Here is an 11,576-nt window from a genome sequence, read left to right on the forward strand (position 1 = left end):
TTTTGTGGGGTGGAATGGTCTTTATTAGGTTTGGGAAGAAGGGACATGTTTGCTAGAAGCATTTCTGATGGGAATTGGTTTCCCTGCAGAATGTGATTATATAATTTTGTAAGATGTGGGGTTAATGTGGATGCAAATTTTTTATAATAGGATGTGGAGTATCCATCAGGACCCGGAGCTGTAGAGGTCTTTAATGAGTTTATTATTCTATTAATTTCTAAGTCTGAGCAGGGGGCGTTGAGCGCCTCAATTTGTAAATTAACAGGGGTAGGGAAATTTGCCTGCTATAATCGGATGTTGGGACACCTAATTCTACACCTTCATTCCTCTCAGTGCAGGTTTCTGAGAGGACTGAGGGTATAGTGGGGTTGGAGATCCCAGCTGATGAGGAGCAAGGAGAGGTCCGCCTTGTTCTTTGATGTGGGTCTTTTAAGTGCTGTTGCCAACGGACTGCATGGGAGGTCGTCATATGTCTGGTCAAGCATGTGGTGCCCAAGCGGTTGCTGTTTTGGCCACGCTTGATACGCATCAGACATAATGTTGCAAACAGCAACGGTGCGATCTGTTGCACATGTGTCAAAAAAGGCCCACACCAAAGAACTTTTCAAAATATGTGGGGAGTCAGCAGCGCCCTGCACATGCTTAGCTCTGCAGTGTGATGCAATAGGGTGTGCTGCCCTTAAGCTGCCCCCTGGAGGGCATTCTGCCTCATTGGAAATGTTCCTTCACCTCCTCCCTTCTATCAGGCACCCAAGTAGAGTCAGTGACCTCATCATCCCCTCCCTCCTCCTCACTGGAGAAAACTTGGCAGTATGCTGCAGCTGGGGGAACATGACTACCAGTTTCTTGTCCTTCTTGGGCACCCCCTCTCTCTAGGCTCACGTTACTCCCTTCCTCAACCTGGGTCCCATCATCAGAGACTTCAAAACGCTGCACATCCTCCTGCAGCATGTACCCAACACTGTGGTCGAACAGTTCGGGGGACTCCTCTGTGCATGATGGTGGGGCTAGGGAAGGATTGACTGATGACATGGAGCCGATGGAATAGGCCGCTGTGGCAGCTGCATTGGCAGGCAAACTACTCTGAGCCTGGGTGACAGAATATGAGGACGGCTTTGTTATCCACTCCACCAACTCTTCTGCATGTTATGGCTCAAAGCCGAAAAAAAGGGATAGGCATGGCTAGACTGGATGCAGTGGATATATATATGTAGGAGACTGTATGTATATATAATTTATTGGACTGCAGCTCACTGAATCACCTGCCTTCCTGAAAGTATATTAGAAAAAGTACACCAAGAACGGCCTGCAGTCAGATCTAGCTACACTGGATGCAGTGGATATATATATAATGTGTGTGTGTGTAGGAGACTGTATATATATATATATATATTTATATTAAATGCACTGCAGCTAACTGAATCGCCTGCCTGCTCAATCTAAATGACACTCTGTCTCTGTCCACGCCAACAACACACTACACAGGGCCGACGTACATGCGACCTTATATAGTGTGGGGCGTGGACTTAGTCCCCCTGAGCCATTATTGGCCAAAGGCACCCTGCCTTTGGCCAATTATGGCTCTTTGCTGACAGCGCTGGGATTGGCCAAAGTATGCGGGTCATAGTGCATGCTTTGGCCAATCATCATACAGCAATGCACTGCGATCTCGCAGTGCATTATGGTGCGTGACGCGGCACTCGAATTTGGCGCGAACGCCCCATAATGTTCGTCTTTCGATGAACGGGCGAACAGCCAATGTTAGAGTGGAACTCATGTTCGACCCGAACATAAAGCTTATCCCTACTAATGAGAGACCGGGAGCTCAGGGAGAGAAGATCTGCAGTGAGAGACTGTGTGAGAAGAAGAGAACTATTCTGTGTTACCAAGAGTTATGTAGAACTAGCGTTAGTGACTGTAACAAGATTTGTTACCATAGGAGACGGCGGTCCTACCTATACAGAAGTGGTGTCCAGCTGGAGGCCTTCCACTGTATAGCAGTCTACCTATAGAAGTCTCGGAGTCTGCCAATTGTCATTACATCTACTCAAATGTGTCCTGGCCCTAAACCGGCTCTCCAAACGTTCTTGTTCAGAGATAATAAAGAGTATGTAATGTACACCATATAGTATATAGTGCAGGGGTCAGGAGTATGTAATGTACAACATAGAGAATATCATGCAGGGGTCAGGAGTATGTAATGTACAATAGGGATGAGCCGAACACTCCCCTGTTTGGTTCGCACCAGAACCTTCGAATGGACCGAACGTTCGCGCAAACATTTAGAACCCCTTTGACGTCTATGGGACTCGAACGTTCGAATTCAAAAGCGCTCATTTTAAAGCCTAATATGCAAGTTATTGTCGTAAAACGTCTTTGAGAACCCGGGTCTTGCCCCAGGGAACATGTATCAATGGAAAAAAAGTTTTAAAAACAGTAGTTTTTTCAGGAGCAGTGATTTTAATGATGATTTAATGATAATAATAAAAAACAAAAAAAAATAATGAAAAATTCCTTTAAATATCGTACCTGCTGGGTGTCTATAGTATGTCTGTGATAACGTCTTTAAATAGCACAATCACCTGCCTGCCAGTAAATTAGGAAGAACTGATCTAGCTAAACTATACAGTGTATAAATATATGTACAACACCTGGGATGTATATATATCCTCTACACACTGTAACATTAACTGACTAGCCTGCCTGCTCTATCTACCTGCAAAAAATACACTCTCTCTGTTCCCTGTTAACTGCCACAACACACTACACAAGGCCACCCTGCAGGCGACCTTTTATAGTGTGGGGCGTGTACTAAACCCCCTAAGCCATAATTGGCCAAAGCCACCCTGGCTTTGGCCAATTATGGCTCTCCGTTTTTTGCACGCTGTGATTGGCCAAGCATGCGTGTCATAGTGCATGCTTGGCCAATCATCAGCCAGCGATGGCACAGTGAATTATGGTCTGTGAAACGTAACTTGAATTTGGTGCGAACGACCCGTTTTGTTTGTATTTCGACGAACGATCGAACATACGATATTTGAGTCGAACATGAGTTCGACTCGAATACGAAGCTCATCCCTAATGTACAGCATAGAGTATATAGTGCAGGGGTCAGGAGTATGTAATGTACAACATAGAGTATATAGTGCAGGGGTCAGGAGTATGTAATGTACAACATAGAGTATATAGTGCAGGGGTCAGGACTCATGATATTGGTATTCAGTAATCAGTGGTGGATGAAATGTTTACTGGAGACAAGTTGCAGAGATCCCACACCGCTGCCTCCCATCTCCTGAGACTGCACTCAGTGACTTGGGTCTGAGACTATACAGACATATCCCTCCACCCGGCACAGCCAGCAAATAACAGAGCAAGTAACCCGGGAGAATTGTTCTGTCAGAGATCTCACTAGACCCGGGCATGGGGCAGAAGACCCAAGGTACATACCCCAGGTGTCTAGGTCAAGCAAACCCTATGGTGAAAAATCAACATTTTGCTGCCAGCTGAACCCCAGAATCTCCATAAATCCAGTCTAGAGACATAAATTGTGTCTGCAGCACAGAGAAGGAAGATTATCCGAGAGAAATACAGGAATACGGGGAACACAGCTCAGGAAAGTGACCAGGGGATTACAGGCTGATATCACCCAGTCCCCGCCCTACTCTGGACCAATCAGTGAGCAGTATGGGTGGAGGAATGGATTTAGTGTTAATGACCCACCTGTGCTGATCTCTGTAGGAGTGTCCTCCTCTATAAATGTCCCCGTTATTCCATCCTCCTCCATAGACTGCTGATCATCCCTCACATACGTCTCTTCTTCTTCTGATTTCACCTCAAATTCTATATCGATTGGATCTCCACTCTAAACCAAGAGAATGAGAGAGAATATCATCTGTAAGATATAAACTTACATACAAAATCCACACATCATCTCCACCAGTCCATGTTCTAGATGCTCCGTCCCACCGACCTTGTAACAGTGGGGGATGGTGTGACCTTCCTGTGTGGAATCCCGGGAATACAGAGGACGGGGACATCTCTCTGGGGGGTTCCTGGTATTAGGTGGCTCCATCATATCCTTGTGTCCTTCTGAAAACTCCTCCATCACTCCATACTCCTCATCCTCCTCTTTATACTCTTCTTTAATAACAATATTATCATCCCCGAGGTTTCCACTCTGAATATATAATAAAACATTCATTATAATAAACATGTTTGTGTATAAATCATAACCACCAATAATTGTTCCTCATCTACCTGATGATGGTGGGGGATGGTGTGACCTTCCTGTGTGGAATCCCGGGAATACAGAGGACGGGGACATCTCTCTGGTGGGTTTCTGTAGCTGGATGACTCCACCATGGTGTCCTGGTACAGATCTTTGTGTTCTTCCTCCATCACCCCATCCTCATCATCCTCCTCTTTTATCTCTTCTTTCACCTCAACTTTAGGATCTCTCAGGTTTCCACTCTGAATATAGAATAAAAATGACATCAATGGTAACAATGCAGATAATGTACAGATCCTAATGATACTATCAGTGATTGTTTCTCATCTACCTGATGATGGTGGGGGATGGTGTGACCTTCCAGTGTGGAATCCCGGGAATACAGAGGACGGGGACACCTCTCTGGTGGGTTCCCATTACTGGATCCATCTGTAGGAAACACACACACTGACTGAATCCATTGTTTCTATGTGTTTATCAGATGATGGGGGATCTAGGTGGAGCCTCCGTACTGCTCTCTCCTTTACAATAAAGTCTCCTCTTACCCGGTGATGTGAGGGGCGGCTGATTGTCCATCATGACGTCCTCGTAGAGATCCTTGTGTCCTTCTAAATACTCCCACTCCTGCGCTGCCAAAAATATAAATAAAGATTATTAAACAGTTTGCAACATGTAAAGAATAAATAAATGAATAACACCAGAAAACACAACTAATGTCCAAGGAATCAAAAAGTCCCCTTCAAATATTAGTTGCATGAAAAACAAGAGGTAGGTGATCAGGTGCTGTGCCATTAGTAACAGATAAACACGTGACCACTTCCAGGGGACCCCACATGGATGACACTCACCACAATGGATGGATCTTCTATTACTAGATAGGTCTCACTGTGCATTTTGGTTGGACCCGCTGTGTATCTTGTCACCAACTTGTCCATTCACATGTACCTGGATGTGATTTCTTCCAATGCCATACACTGCCACACCCCCACTAATAGAAGTGGTAAAATCTATTTAGTATAGACCAGCGGTCCCCAAACTGTGGCCCGGGGGCCAATGTGGCCTTTTGCTTGCCTTTATCTGACCCTTGGGGCACTATTCCATCCACTGACACTAACTTTGGGGTATTATTTATCCCACTGACACCAACAATGGGGAATTAATTATCCCACTGACATTAATGATAGCGCACCATTCCTTTCATTGATATCAACAATGGTAGCGGCTAGTTCCTGGCCAGTAGAAGGACCCTGGTGATGTCACAGATCATGTGACTGTTTGGTCACATGGTACAGAGAAGTACAGGAAGTGATCACAAGCCATGCGGCTGCTCTGCTAAACAAGATGTGTGAACAGACTTTTCTCTGCTTCATATCTCTGCTAAAGAGTAGGAGTGTCTGTGGTTGTATATGGAAGTGATCACAACCCAACCTATGCGGCTGCTCTGCTAAACAGGTGTGTGCACCGACTTTTCTCTGCCAAGGAGTAGGACTGTCTGTAGCTGTATATAGGGGGGGGGGGGGGGTGTCTGTATATAGGGGGGGATGGTGAATAGGAGGCTACAGAGCAGAGCACACGTCTTCACCCTGAAGGTTTCTCCCTCCATCTTCTTTTATATTATATCCTCTCCATACCCTCTCTCTCTCTCCCTGTATACCCCTCTCTCTCTCTCCCTGTATACCCATCTCTCTCTCTCCCTGTATACCCATCTCTCTCTCTCCCTGTATACCCATCTCTCTCTCTCCCTGTATACCCATCTCTCTCTCTCCCTGTATACCCCTCTCTCTCTCTCCCTGTATACCCCTCTCTCTCTCTCCCTGTATACCCATCTCTCTCTCTCCCTGTATACCCATCTCTCTCTCTCCCTGTATACCCATCTCTCTCTCTCCCTGTATACCCCTCTCTCTCTCTCCCTGTATACCCATCTCTCTCTCTCCCTGTATACCCATCTCTCTCTCTCCCTGTATACCCATCTCTCTCTCTCCCTGTATACCCCTCTCTCTCTCTCCCTGTATACCCATCTCTCTCTCTCTCTGTATACCCATCTCTCTCTCTCCCTGTATACCCCTCTCTCTCTCTCCCTGTATACCCATCTCTCTCTCTCCCTGTATACCCATCTCTCTCTCCCTGTATACCCATCTCTCTCTCTCCCTGTATACCCATCTCTCTCTCTCCCTGTATACCCCTCTCTCTCTCTCCCTGTATACCCATCTCTCTCTCTCCCTGTATACCCATCTCTCTCTCTCCCTGTATACCCATCTCTCTCTCTCCCTGTATACCCATCTCTCTCTCTCTCTCTCTCCCTGTATACCCATCTCTCTCTCCCTGTATACCCATCTCTCTCTCTCCCTGTATACCCATCTCTCTCTCTCCCTGTATACCCATCTCTCTCTCTCCCTGTATACCCATCTCTCTCTCTCTCCTTGTATACCCATCTCTCTCTCCCTGTATACCCATCTCTCTCTCTCTCCCTGTATACCCATCTCTCTCTCTCTCCCTGTATACCCATCTCTCTCTCTCTCCCTGTATACCCATCTCTCTCTCTCCCTGTATACCCATCTCTCTCTCTCCCTGTATACCCCTCTCTCTCTCTCCCTGTATACCCATCTCTCTCTCTCCCTGTATACCCATCTCTCTCTCCCTGTATACCCATCTCTCTCTCTCCCTGTATACCCATCTCTCTCTCCCTGTATACCCATCTCTCTCTCTCCCTGTATACCCATCTCTCTCCCTCCCTGTATACCCCCTCTCTCTCTCTCTCCCTGTATACCCATCTCTCTCTCTCCCTGTATACCCATCTCTCTCTCTCCCTGTATACCCATCTCTCTCTCTCCCTGTATACCCATCTCTCTCTCTCTCTCCCTGTATACCCATCTCTCTCTCTCTCTCTCTCCCTGTATACCCCTCTCTCTCGCTCTCCCTGTATACCCCTCTCTCTCTCGCTCTCCCTGTATACCCCTCTCTCTCTCGCTCTCCCTGTATACCCCTCTCTCTCTCGCTCTCCCTGTATACCCCTCTCTCTCTCTCGCTCTCCCTGTATACCCCTCTCTCTCTCTCGCTCTCCCTGTATACCCCTCTCTCTCTCGCTCTCCCTGTATACCCCTCTCTCTCTCTCCCCCTCTCCCCCTGTATACCCCTCTCTCCCCCTGTATACCCCTCTCTCTCTCCCCCTCTCCCCCTGTATACCCCTCTCTCTCTCCCCCTGTATACCCCTCTCTCTCTCCCCCTGTATACCCTCTCTCTCTCTCCCTGTATACCCCTCTCTCTCTCTCCCTGTATACCTCTCTCTCCCCCTGTATACCTCTCTCTCTCTCCCCCTGTATACCCCTCTCTCTCTCTCTCTCTCCCCCTGTATACCCCTCTCTCTCTCTCTCTCCCCCTGTATACCCCTCTCTCTCTCTCCCCCTGTATACCCCTCTCTCTCTCTCTCTCTCTCCCCCTGTATACCCCTCTCTCTCTCTCTCCCCCTGTATACCCCTCTCTCTCTCTCTCCCCCTGTATACCCCTCTCTCTCTCCCCCTGTATACCCCTCTCTCTCTCTCTCTCTCTCCCTCCCCCTGTATACCCCTCTCTCTCTCTCTCTCCCCCTGTATACCCCTCTCTCTCTCTCTCTCTCTCCCCCTGTATACCCCTCTCTCTCTCTCTCTCTCCCCCTGTATACCCCTCTCTCTCTCTCTCCCCCTGTATACCCCTCTCTCTCTCCCCCTGTATACCCCTCTCTCTCTCCCCCTGTATACCCCTCTCTCTCTCTCCCTGTATACCCCTCTCTCTCTCTCCCTGTATACCTCTCTCCCCCCCCCCGTAGCTGTATATATGGGGGGATAGTGTCTGTAGCTGTATATAGAGGGGGGATGGTGTCTAGCTGTATATGGGGTGGTGGTGGTGGTGTCTGTAGCTGTATACAACTGATCCTTACCTTTTATTTTTGGCAGGGGAGCTGATGTGGAGGAAGTAAACTTCAGCTACAGTGGCAGATGAGAATAAAAAATTGAACCGTCTGTGACATAAGGGGACGGTGCTTCCTGATGACGTCACCTGGAGGCCTCGCCTCTAATGGCTATATAATAAGCTGCAAAGACCGGGGATAGCGTCGGAGGAAGAGGGGAGAAGACCGGATGAAGATTTTTAATAAACTTTTCAAAACGTTTCCTGTCCTTATTTACATACACTGCCTTTTATGGGGTGAATGGGTAGGGGTACAATGTACCCCATACCCATAGGGAGGGGGGTCCGGGATCTGGGGTGATGAGCCCCCTGCCCGCAGACACCCACAACCACCGGCCAGGGTTGTCGGGAAGAGGCCCTTGTCCTCATCAACATGGGGGCACGGTGCCTTGGGGTGGGGCCCCCCTGCCCCAAAGCACCCACACCCCCCATGTTGAGGGGGTGTGGCCTGTTATGGTCCAGGGGGGGTTGGGGCCGCTCGCTCGTCCCCTCCCTTTTCCTCACCTGCCGGGCTGCATGCTCGGATAAGAGTTTGGTACGCCGTTTTTTCGGCATGGGGCTACCCTCAAATTCCATTCCAGACCCCAAGGGCCTGGTTTGGAACCTGGGGGGGACCCCCACGCCACTTTTTTTCCCATTTTGGCGTGGATCCTGATCCGACTTGCAGTGCGCCTTCCATTCAAATCAATAGGTTCCCATAGCGAACCATTGATTTTGAATGGAGGCAGAAAAAACGCTGCTAAAAGCGACGTGGCCAAACATGCAATAACGCAAATGGAAAAAGCTACTAAAAGCAAGTTTTTACAGCTGCTTTTTCCTGGCTTTAGAAGTGGCTCTGCAGCTCATTTTTTCTGATGCCCTGTGTGCATGAGGCCTTACAGGTGGAGGCTATTGACATTTGTTTCCCTACTCATCTTTTCTGACTGTTTGTCACTAGTTTTGCATTTGGCTGGGGTCAGTGTCACTACTGGTAGCATGAGGCCATACCTGGACTCTATAGAGGTTGCACAGGCAGTCCAAGTCCTCCAGGATGGCACATCAACACGTCCCATTGACTTGACAGAAGGTTTGCAGTGTCTCTCAGCACAGTCTCGAGAGCAAGGAAGAGATTCTAGGAGAGCTGGACAGGGCTGCAGAAAGTCCTTTTGTTCTAGACCTCTACAGGCTAGACAATGGCACCCTGACTGACATTGGGTAACGGGATGAAATCCTTGGACCCATTGTCAGACCCTACGCTGGTGCAGTGGGTCCTGCGTTCCTCCTGATGCATGACAATGCCTGGCCACATGTGGCGAGAGTATGCGGCCAGTTCCTGGAGGATGAAGGAATTGATACCATTGAATGGCCCCCCACACTTGCTTGTCCTAAATCCAATAGAACACCTCTAGGACATTCTTAAATCCTAGATGGGGGTTTACCAGTTAATAAGCTTTGTTTTCCTGTTTATGGGAGGTGGATCCACCAAAACTGTGGACCCTCTCTCTAGTACTTTTGTAGGCGATTCTGCCGTATTTCAATTCTTGGGTAGTTTTTCTTGGTGTCAAGAATGCGGGCGCATGTCCATTGGGACATTTGCGCCACCTTTGCCCTTACATGCAATCTCCTTGTCTGGGAGGCAACCAGGGAATTTTTATCAGGTCTGCGTCACGACACAGCGTCATACGCAGGGTGGGAGGAATATATCAGGAAGTCGCCCCATTGGCATTTCTGATAGGTGGGGAAGCCGTGTAAGTCATGTTGATGTTGTCTCAATGTAAGAGTACACGGAGCAGTCACACACACACAATATCTCCTGCACTTGGGAAAATGGCCCCTCCAGATGGATATGCTTAGCTCTTCATTACTTTTGAAAATGGGTAACCATGCTGTGCGGTGTATACAAGCTGATTATGCCTTTTGCCTTGCAGGTTTGAAAAAAAAAAAGTTTATGCGGTTTACAACCGCTTTAAATCAATGTGATTGGTTGCTAATCAATTTTTCCCTACAAACAATGGAAATCTGGATGATTATCCTGTGCTCTAATGCACAGCGATGAGACCCATTATCAACCTTAAAAATTATTATTTTTCTGTATATTTGTTACATATATATATATTTATTTATTTAAAAAAAATGTTAATGGGTATTTCATACATCTATAATTTGTCATTGCTTATTTGGACTGCTTGAAATGATCCTTAATACTGTATTGTTGTTCATGTTCCATCTATTAACCCCTGAAAAAGCTAAACTTACCAGCGAAACATGTTGAGATTATCACCCCCAAAGTGTTGTAAACCTTAGACTATGTTCATTTTAACATTGTTGTTTGTTTTGTCTTCACGTTTTAAATAAATTAAAATAAAATATGTAATTTTACTTTTTTCTCTCAACACTTTTATTTGCACCTAAAAAATCCCAGCTCCCACGGGAGCATCTCTTCTTGTGTCCTATATCTTCATACAGGGATGTGGTGCAGGTGAATTGGATATATCCTTTTCCTGTATATTCCATTATGTTTCAGTCCATCTGACACTACCAGGTTGCTCAGTGATACCCTGGTCCAGATCTGGGAGGAAATACCCCAGGACACCATCCGTCATCTCATTAGGAGTATGCCCTGATGACGTCAGGCATGCATACAAGGACGTGGGGGCCATACACACTACTGAGTACCATTTGGAGTTGCTGCAATAAAACTAGCTCCCTCACTGTGAACCGTCTGGTTCCTATCCCTATCAAGAACCATTCTTGAGCTGGAGGGATAACGGTCCTTTTGAGTGCATAGGAACTAGCTCTCTCACTGTGAGTTGGCTTGTTCCTATCCTTTTAATAGGACCTGACCACTATGGAGAAAAAGGTCCTTTCACAGGATAGAAACTATCTCCCTCACTGTGATCCGTCTGGTTCCTATCTCTGTAAAGGACCATTCTTGGCTGGAGGTATAAAGGTCCTTTTGAGTGGATGGGAAGTAGCCCTCTCACTGTGAGCTGGCTAGTTTCTATCCTTTGTATGGACCTGACCACTATGGAGAAAAATGTCCTTTTGGAGGATAGAAAGTAGCTCCCTCACTGTGAACCATTTGGTTCCTATCCCTGTAAAGGACAATTGTTGGCTGGAGGGATAATAGGCCTTTTCGCTGGATGGAAACTAGCTCTCTGACTTTGAACCCTCTAGTTCCTATCCCTATCAAGGACAATTGTTAGCTGAACGGATAAAGGTCCTTTGAGTGGATGAGAATGAGCGCTCTCAGTGTGAGTTGGATAGTTCCTATCCCTATACAGGACCTGACCACTATAGAGAAAAAGGTCCTTTCGCAGGATAGAAACTAGCTCCCTCACTGTAAGCTGTCTAGTTTCTATCCCTGTAAAGGACTATTCTTGGCTGGAGGGATAAAGGTCCTTTAGCTGGATGGGAACTAGCTACC

The 11,576-nt window shown here is 47.2% G+C and overlaps 1 long non-coding RNA gene across 1 annotated transcript; it reads left to right on the plus strand.

Moving 5' to 3' along the window:
* The first annotated feature begins 5,457 nt into the window (after window positions 1–5,457).
* LOC120921773 lies at window positions 5,458–8,216 on the plus strand. Its single transcript, XR_005744967.1, has 2 exons — window positions 5,458–5,680; window positions 8,158–8,216. It is a non-coding gene; the product is annotated as an uncharacterized LOC120921773 (long non-coding RNA).
* The last annotated feature ends 3,360 nt before the right edge of the window (window positions 8,217–11,576 follow it).

This window comes from Rana temporaria (genome assembly GCF_905171775.1).
Source record: "Rana temporaria chromosome 4 unlocalized genomic scaffold, aRanTem1.1 chr4o, whole genome shotgun sequence".
Classification (NCBI taxonomy): Eukaryota; Metazoa; Chordata; class Amphibia; order Anura; family Ranidae; genus Rana; species Rana temporaria.